The following is a 10,785-nucleotide window of genomic DNA, read 5'->3' on the forward strand; positions in this document are numbered from 1 at the left end:
TTCTGGAGGAGAAAAGGAAGGGTCAAGCACACAACCTTACGTTACATCAGTTATATGGGATGGCCTGGTCATCACACAGGGTTCTTATTAAATGTCGAGACAAAATATGAGTGTGAAATGCTGAGTCCTGTTATTGTTTCTTTCCCCCCTCTGTTCACTGGTCTCATTGCCTTGCTCATTCCAAACACACGGCCACTGGGACCTCATTTAAAACGAGCACCAGCGCTTTTTCCTGAGTTTAAAACTGTAACTTTAAAAGGTAATGGTCACACAGGAAATAAATGCATGCGCTTGTCTGCATGGGCTGAAACCCAAGGCCCCCCCGGACTAGCAGCTAAATGTGTTCATTGTCTGTGTGCTATTAGTGTATCCAGCATGTCATCTTCACCTTTCAAAACACTAGTTATAGCTTTATTTATTCACAAAAATATGTCCTCACACTTTTAGTAGGATGCCTGAAATAAGGTATACGAGTTTTGTTCGACAAATGTGTCAATACAGACTATTTTAAAGTTTTTATACATCTTTAAAAAAAAAAAAAGGTAGATACTCTTAAGATTAACATTGTTAACTTTTGGTGATTTCATGTGCACTTAAAAAAAAAAAAAAAAAAATCATAAACGTGGTGCTCATTTGTGAAGATTATCTCGCCAAACAAAACACGTAAAAGTGATTAAATGTAATTTTCCACAGAGCTTATTTTCTGCAATAATCCAGTTCCCACTGGGAGAATCCCGTTGGCTTTTCTACAGGGAACCAGGGAAATGCTAACATGCAGTTCGGCCTCCAAACATACGTCACTCACGCATTCAGCTGCCAAAATCCAGATATTACCATTACACATTCCCTTTAAAGACATGATTTTTTTTGTAAATATGCGTACTGTCGGAACATTTCCTGGAATGAAATGCCTCCGTACACAAACAATCGATGCTGAATGGCTTTGAAGACTGTAAGACATTTGAAAAGGCATCATCAAAGGCTAATGCACATTTCTTATAGAAAAGAAAAAAATCCATCTTCCTCCTCTTTTCGTGTCTTGCCTCTCATTATTAATCATCAGTGAGCTTTAAAAGAAGATGTACAGATCAGGACACATGTGGGTGTGAAGGGAGAGGAGCTGGACATTTAAAAAAAAGGGGGCGGGGGAAGGGGTGATTATTTCCTACAGGGCTGATTAGGGAAAGTGGAAACAGGTGTGTAAATGTCAGGTGACCAGGACAAGGAGTGAGAGTTAACGGGCTGGAAACCAACCAGAATGTCCTCATGATATCTCGTCATTTTTTAAACGTTTTATTCAGCTCGGTGCTAAAAGCAATTACAATCGCCCCTGTAATACAAAATGTTGCAGCCGTGATATGAAGGATATAAAATATTCTAGTGATTATAGTAAGGTTTAAGTTTTTTCTACATCACTCATTAGCATTACATTGGAATGATCTCTGCTCATTAAAATGCAAGTCTTTTGAAAGTAGCCAATTAGCCTATATATATATATATATATATATATATATATATTTCTACTTTAATAAAAGATTTACTTTCATTTGGCTCACACAGCGCTTCTGACCTATTTTTTTAGAACAGGTGGAAACTCTCATTTTGTGATATTCGAACCTGGGGAAATAAAAAAGTGAAAGCACACGCAACATAAAATTAACCTTTTTTTTTAATGTCGACTGGCACACACGCTTCTTTTTTTTTTGCACAGTGGACTTAAACATGTACCAAGTTATATTCATCCCCGACATTTCCTTTCATCGTCTTCCCCTCATCCGCATCTCTTATTAAAGAGAGAAAAGGATCTGATAGATTCATGAAAACGAAGAACGGCAACGTGACTGGAAATGTACCGTGTGTTCTCAAACTAAATCCTTATTTTTCATTCCACTCTTTAGCTGCACTAAACAACATCACAATCTAATAAAAGCACTGCACATAATATACCGCAGGATCACAGTTAACAGGGAAAGCGCTGAAAATGAAATTTTCACAGTGATAAGTAGATAAATATGACCCAACACGTGGGCCCAGCCTTCTCAAACTATAATGAGTTTAAGTCCCTTACTGGCCGACTGTACTGGCTCATTGTTTGATAGCAGTGTTATCCACACTCACTTACCCTTTCTCCGAGGCGCTGCTGGGCCTCGGGGACTCGGCTCGTTTTGTGTGTTTACCAATTCCCATAACCTAGCCGGCACTCTCGGGCCTCTCTTGGAAATTGCATTCAGTAAGGTCTCCGAGACTATTTAGCCGGCCGCGGCGGTAATAATTACAAGGAAGAAAAATTCAGAGGAGGTGCAACTTTCTACGTACACTAAATATATATATATATATATATATATATATATATATATATATATATATATATATATATATATGCATGTTGATGTTGGATGAGTGCACAGAGAAACACATTAAAAAGTCCTTTCAACGTTTAAAAAGAAATGAAAAGAATCACATCAACATCACAACAGCTCCCTTGCTGCATCAGTTTTGAGCTGAAAAAACAAAACGACGAGTTTAAAAAAACAAAAACATGCCGAGACGCTTCGAAAAGGGGGGTTGCGAAACTGCCGATTCGGCAACTTCTCCGTGGGTTCGCGCGCCACGTGCACAAGTAGCCATTTGATGCCATTGTTTTTTGTGACATAAACATTGATATGAGCAGCTTTTCCCCCCCCTTTTTGTACGTATACATTACTGTTTACATAAACTACCAGACTCATAAGAAGCACTGACCAGATATGTTGCATTTGTAAAGCTGAATACATTTCACCGCCCCAAATGTGGTAGTTAAATGGGCCAACTTAATCTTTGGACTCCTCTCCACCGCATTTCTTCTCATGAAATGCCAAATGTCTGTCTTTTTGACCTATCTCCCCGCTCTGAAGAACACAATGACTGACTGACTGCAGGAGCCAAAGGTAAAGGGAGAGTGTCAGGGGAGGGAGGGGAGAGGCTGATAGAGCGAAAGGCCATTATTAGACTCATTCTGCATTTTTGGTGGAGAGCGGTTCTGGAAATTGGAATTGCGCGTCCTGCCGGCGACCGATAGGAGCTCTTTCAGCGAAATAAATAAACCAAAAAAATAAATAGATAACCCAGGTTATTTTTTTAAATTAAAACAATCAATCAAAAGGGGGAGTAGGGGGAGGCAGAGTGTGCAGAGGCTGGCCATTAAGAGCATGGCGGGGTTGTTATTTCCGCACCTTTTTTGGAAGGGCATAGCTCAGGCGTGTGAGCGACGCTGAATATGAATGCACGCTGTCATACTGGACACTAGCCAGTGGCCATTATCTGCTCCCAGCACAGACACAGTGCACTAGCTGTTGGCGAGCTTGTTTAATCTCAATGCAGTAAATGTCTCCACTCACTGTCATGCTGAAGACATACATCATGAATTATGCTCAATAGCCCAATGTGGGCTTTGTTTTTTTAGTTTTTTTTAATCATCTCAGCCTATTAAATTCCTTGTCATATTTACTCACTCATATGTGGCCGTCTTCTAATAAGCAACACAATATGGATGCAAGAATTGACATTCAATTTTATATAAGGCTCACTGAAATACCTTTAAGCCCCCCCCCCCTCCCCCCCTCTGTGGAAGATGTGTAATTTAGACAGTCTGAAGGGTGGTGGGATCAATTTGACCAGATGAAGCTGCATCTACTTTGCTATAATGGAGTCCCATGTGTGACCTTATCACCCTGTCACACATTCGCCATAACAAGGCGGTTGATGTTATTGTAAACAACTGATATTGTTAGTCCCCTCAGCCTCCTGTCCTCTCCACACAGCGCCGGCCTAATTAAGGCTGGATTTAGATGGTGGCATTTGGGTTTGTGTGGGCTGAATGACGCTTTCTGGTAAATGACCACATTAATGTGATGATTCCTCTCTCTGTCGTAGCCCCTCCCTCACCCCACTGGTTCTCCCCTCTCCCTCTATCTGTGCTCTCCATCCCACCAGGGATGTGATACAGCCAGTGATCCATGCAGATGTGAGGGGCCCCCACGCTGCGGCCTGTCTAATTGTTATCATTTTGTCATCTGCAGCCTGTTATTTTAGCCATCGGTTACGGACGCATATAAATACCCGCTGACGTTTATTGAATGTCAAAGGCCACCGGGCGGCTGATTGATTTTGACCCCTTTTTCCGCAATGTCAGAATGTGATTTGTTGCCACATCATGGCAATCTTAAAAAGCTATTTTCCCCGCCAGTGGAAATACTAACTATCACTCTGAGAGGAAAGCGAGACTCGTATAACTCCGGAAATTAAGATTAATGGGCATTTTAGGAAGCCTGCCAGACACTATGAAGATATTTTTTTGGATACATTTAAAATAGAAAAGGGAATGTCACAGACGTCAATAATTAATAGATTTTGGGCAAAACTTCGGAGAGAGGGCAATGCCGTAGCATTTTCAAAGGTGTGTGTTCAAGCATCTAATAATGCAGAGCTGGGGCTGGCAGCACATATAATTATAGTCCTGCGGATGGTTATCCAGATATATGCTGATGTTTCCATATATACTTGCCTGGTTGAATTTAGAACATTTAATAAAGTAGCATTAATATTTTACCATCCAGTTTTGAGAAATATATATAATAGGGGTCTAGAAAAACAACCCGAGCCACAAATATATATATATATATATATATATATATTTATACAAATATATATATATATATATATATTTATACAAATATAAATATAAATATAAATATATATACATATATTTATTTATAAATATATATACATATATTTATTTATAAATATATATATATATGTTACCTAACCATATTTTCATATTTGTGTATGCGTAAGGCAGTGTACGTTAAAAGTATTCTACACAATATATCTACACATTACACAGATAGTACTCTGTAGTTTAACGTTATTGAAGAAATTGTACTTGCTTGATTCTTGTTGTTCTAAGTTTGGACTCACGGTTTAATGCACTTATTGTAAGTCGCTTTGGATAAAAGCGTCAGCTAAATGACATGTAATGTAATGTAATGTAATGAAATACACATTCATAAATACCATGTCATCATTTGGTGAACGATGCATTCAAGTTACTTTTTAAAATGTACACATTAAAGTGTTTTGTCGAGATATTTTGGACGGCTGTCACATGATTGCTCGATTACTGGTTTTGAATCTAAAATAGTATTTTACACCCTCCGTTCACTCCAAACACATAAAAACAGAGCAGAGGAGAGAAAGAATGAAGAAGAGAAAACGCACACGGTATTTAGACAATGCCACCAGCACCTGCACAGGAAATACTAGACACATATTAAGTGTGACAGACAAATCAACAGGGAATTTCAGAGGGCAAGGGATTTCCTTTTTGACAGCTATTGAGAAATAACCCCCCCGCCCCCCCACATCTGCTTTAGAATCCCTGATAGATACGCTACGACCGCCGAGAAGTTCATCAGGACTTTGGACAGCTTCGATTCTTCAACTTTGTTTCCCTTCAGCTTTATATGCCTTTTTGAAAACACCATTAAGGCCCATCATTTGTGCGGCGCGGTGGCGGACGCAAGACACCACAAAACCCAGGCGAGCGATCACCTGCTTATCCGCCCACGTCTTTCCCGCGGACGGCGATGCGAGGGGAAGACCGGATGACATTTAATAACACAGATTAATGAGCGCTGGAGTGTCGAGAGAAGTGAAGACACGCGACAGGGGTCAAGCATGTAATGACTGACCTTAACTTCAGTGACATCAAAGAGGTAAAGCAAATGTGTGTGTGGCTGTGTGTGTGTTTGTGTGTGTGTGTGGCTGTGTGTGTGTTTGTGTGTGTGTGTGTGTGGCTGTGTGGGCGTTCCGAGAAGCCTTCAAACTTTATTTACCATCTGCCATGGTTTTCAGGAGGCAATAATGCCAGAAACATGTCAGCTGTCAGTGTTTGTGTTTTTAGCTGTAATTTAATAACTGATATGTAGAATACATTTTCTTCCCGAGAATTCACTCGGACCTTTTATTGAAAAATAATTCATCTTTTACAGCGTATGTGGGATTACTGACACTCATCTGAAATGTATTATTTGTTAATGTGATAAAGATCATGGGATGTCTGCTGGCAATCACTTTGTGTACATGCACCGACGGCTAAATCATTCTCCCACTTTTTTTTCCCCGCACTGCATTAATTAAGATTAATACTTAATGAAAACGGTTTCAAGACACTGTTTTGAAGCCTGCAACATGGCGGCTGCACGCATTTAGAAAATAAAGTGGGAAGTGTCAGCTGGTGTTGATCTGCTCTGCCATGTTCAGAAGCGTCCCCAGTTGGGTTGCTAGTACGGAGAAGCTAAACTGTACCCTTCAACGATTGGGATCTCGACCATTTTCTGACACCATGATGTCACAAAAGACATAAAAGCCCACAAAAACCCACAGCGTTGAGGCTCCACCCCATTTTTGCTTGCTGGGATCTGAGCCTGACAACCTGATTTCCCCATTAAAGCTCAGTGGGTTCAAATAAATCAGATGTCCTTTTTTTGTGTGTTCGCGATGGTCCGAGCTGATGAAAGCAAAGTCTGTGGGTGCCTCGGTTAAAGGCGGATAAAGGCCTGAGCAGTAATAAAAGAAAAAAAAAGGCAGCCTGTAATGTCAGTAACATTCACATTGTTTTACATTCTTCTCCAGCGTCTGAATCATTCAGCCTCAGACAGTCGGCTCGAGCAGAGAACACCGATTTCATGGCTCCAGAAAAATGGGCCGAGCCTCCACCTGTAAGAGCCTTCTCTCTCTCTCTCTCTCTCTCTCTCTCTCGGGAACACAGGAAGACGAGAGACAGCCCAGTTGTGCTCGGGAGTTGGCTCCCTTCTTTTTCGAACCGTAATAAGGTAGAAAGTCTCATATTCGGTAGAGCGGGATGAAAATAGACACATGCGAGACAGGAACACTTTAATCTTTTTTTTTCCCCCCCCATCTCTCCCTCTTTCCCTCTCTGCTTCTGCCACTGTCACACAGCTGCACGACGTCTCTGGTTGGTATGGGAGTGTGGGATTCGAAGAAAAAGAAGAAAAAAAAACCTATATCTGCTCTGCGAGACAGAACTGGATCCCGGGCTTCCTTTGTGTTTTGCTGCAGTCATACATTTTGCATGCGGGAGCACGGGGAGCACTGCTTACCGAGAGAGCCTCGGCAGGCTGCGTGCTGAGCCGAGAGAGGGCGGCCGGGGCTGCTATTAAATAGCACCGCGGTGGTTCTCAGGCCACTCGTGGGGGTGGGTGGGGGGGGGAAGAAGGCATTTCTGTGGGGAGGCGGTGGGCGTGCGGTGAGGAGAGTGACCACGTGCAATCTGTTCAGCGCAGCGGCGCTGGAGGTGCAAGCCAAAGCCTTGTTTGGTATTCAAAGCATCGGGCTTTAATGCATTGATCCATGAAGGGACAGGCTACACAGACAGAGCAGCACATGACTATAAATCCACACAGCCAGCGAGCTATTAGGTGGCAATAACACTTACCGAGAGGTGCATATGTCTACATACAAAGAACCTCTGGAGAGGATGTGTGCGTTTGTATTCAAAGCCTTCAACACGGGTGCAAACACAAGTGCACACACGCGCACGTGCAAAAAGCAAAAGCATAAGGGTGTCAGTTGTTTTAATGGTTGGGGGCTCTCATTTGTGCTGCTGTAACATGTAATACTTTGTTGTGTGTGAACGTGTTAAAGATTCATGAGAAAAACTGCCTTCCACTGCTTTCCCCACTGGCTCCAACTGACACCCCACCCACACAATCTTTCTATTTGCTACTATCTCACACACCCTCGCCATTATCAAAGCCCTTCTTTTTCTTCTTCTTCTTCTTCTTCTTCTTCTTCTTCTTCTTCGAAAGAGAGAGAGAGGGAGAGGTGAGTAGAAGAAGAAGGTCATAATATTCTGTGTGATCCTGCCTTCAAATCCGCAGCCTCCCACGGGACCATGGGAAATAGATGACAGCCAACGGTTTACACGTGATGGAATGGCGACGTCAACCCCGTCGGCTGGCGAAGGGGGAGAGTTCGGTGGTCCATGGATTAGTGTGCCAAGCCGGGGCGTCTTAGTTTATGAGCGGCTAGGAAAACGGACCCATTTTTAGGCAACAAATTACCTCCGGGCTCCCCTCTCCTCCCACCCACGCCGGTCCGGCGATTCACTGCACCCAGCTCCTGACACCTAGAATTTACTAAAGGGGGATGGGAGGGGGGGGGGGGCTGAATTTCTCTCTCTGGTTGAGTTGGGAAAAAAAGGGTTTGAGGACACAGTAGGAAGACGACCGTAGATACACGCGCTTACACTTACAGACATGTGCGCAAAGGGCACGCAGGCCCATAAAAGATACGCAGCTCGATACACGTTATTAAGACACGTGATGCCTGCGGCATATAGTGCATCGTAATCAGCCTATTAACAGGCGTCAACAGCACACGAAACGTGCGTACACCGACACGTGCGGAGCTGACGCGAGAGAGAGCGTCCATTTTGAAGCGTTACACTGCATTCACACATGGTGGAAACATTTCATTATCAGGTGTAAATTAAGTTAAACAGGCATAGACAAGGGCACTCCCGGACTGAAATAGTTTCTTTTTACATTTTTTAACCTAATACATGACTTTCAAACTGTTCTCCGCATTTTAAAGCACCACAGGAGGAGGGGGGGGGGGGGCTTGTGTATACAATAAACGCTCCAGGCAACCTGCAACGACCTGACTAGCATTTTGTGCATCGCAGGACCACTCAGACACGTTTTGGAAGACAAACACACACAAAAGAAGAGAGGTGATGATCCCACAGGTGTCTGTGCGCTATCTCCTCGGTTGTCAGCCAGACAGGCGCCGCTACATCGTGGTTTTGTCACGCACGCTGACCCTCTTTGTCTTCCCCCTAAGCCTCGCGCTCAGCCCCTGCTCCTCTGGACGCTGAAAGGCTACACCGTATGCCACATCCCCTCTTTCCTTGTCAGCCATGACAAAAAGGGGGATGGGACGTGTTTTACATGTTGGGAGCGGGCGATTTTTTTTTCTCCACTTTTCCACGTTTTAACATTTTAAAAAAAAACACCACCACTCATCCGTGTTGAGGTGATGGGGAGGTGCTGACGGATGGATAAAAGTGCTGATGAAAAAAAAGAAAAAAGGGAGAGCTGCACCGTCTTCATTGCTCCCAGTGTGTTTATTAAAACTCTTCTTTCACTCCACGAACGCAGAGGGAATAGAGACGGCTGTTTGACACAGCCTCTTTCTTTCAGCCCCCCTGAAACTATGCTACCTTCAATCAAAACGGCACAAAAGCAGACGGTGAAAAGGATAAAGTCAGAGATGGAAACCCATTCTCCATTCACCATGTGCAGCCTGTAGACAGGGGAGGTGCTTGACTTCAGCTCAAGGATTCTCTGTAGACGGCTCTTGTGAGTAGTTGCTCCATTTTTTTTCCATCCATAATCCTCATCTTTCTATTAGGAGTCTAACAATTTATTAAGATTAGATGAAACTTTAATGATTCCTGTCGGGGAAAATGGGTCGATGCAGTATAGCAAAAAAAAAAAAAGAGGATAAAACAGAGTGACTGGAGAACACACTGAATATTATACAAGAAAAGGAGCCTACTCAAAAATAATCGAACGAATAGAACAATCAATTTAGGAAACAATGTTTCATTGTCGTGGATGACTGAAACGAGGGGCAGCTGAATATTAAATGACGTGCTCTGAATCTCGCTGTGTTTATTTTTAGAAAATACATAATTCTGACTCAAAAAACATTCTTGGAAATGGGTTTCTCTTTTCTTTTTTTTCTTTTTATTTTAGGTCGCATTGCTTCAGAAATCACTCATCCATTAGTTTAGTAAGTCATGACTTTAAATTAAGAGAAACAACAAGGTGAACAAAATGCATCAGCAGTGATCCGTCTCATTATTGTACGCTGCATTAACAAAAAATATATTCATCGTTACTGTACGCAGGAAACGGTGGACTCCGCCACTAACAATGAAACCTACTTGCAGAATATGTTGTATTTATTTGGCCCTGCGTTCTGAGTCCACTAATAATGTACTAATAGTATCAATACAGGTCTAAGGGAGTGATAATGATTGATAAAGCATTTTAAAATCATTCGTTTTACCCCAAAATAAATAGAAAGACACAATAGACGTCCTCTATGAGATCTATCTTTGCATCAATCAGCACCCATCTGCCCCTCCAGCAGCACCCCTGCACCCTTCAGACCTCTCCGCCAACCGCCGCTCCAGCGAGGAGCCGCGCAACCACCCAAGTGAACGTAATCAATTCCACCTTCGATGGAGCACAATGCCACCATTACGCCCCCCCCCCACCCCCCCTACCCCCCCTCGCACCGCCATTCCATCCCGCCGCCGCTCACCTCGCCGGCAGCCGGCTGCGCCACACAGACGGGCCTCTGCTCTGCCATGAAATGAGCTCAGGGTTTGTGTGCTGTACATACTGTGTATGGATGTGTTGTTGTTTCTTTTTGACGCAACATCAGTGGCGGGTGAAGGTGATGACAAAACTGTAATGTATTCAGGTGTGGGCGGGGTGGTGGTGGTGGTGGTGGTGGTGGGGGGGGGGGGGGCTACATGGGAGCTGCCACAAAACGAGCGTGGATTCGCATACAATCGCTAGGTGTCAATCACTTGCGACGCCACTAAAGGATAACGGGGATGATATTGATGCTTTTTGCAACGTTGTCGTGGTTTCCAGTTTGTCTCCACGCAGGCAGTATAGCAGGAACCCCTTGGTGCTATTTCCTTAG

This window comes from Cyclopterus lumpus, chromosome 18 (assembly GCF_009769545.1).
Source record: "Cyclopterus lumpus isolate fCycLum1 chromosome 18, fCycLum1.pri, whole genome shotgun sequence".
Classification (NCBI taxonomy): domain Eukaryota; kingdom Metazoa; phylum Chordata; class Actinopteri; order Perciformes; family Cyclopteridae; genus Cyclopterus; species Cyclopterus lumpus.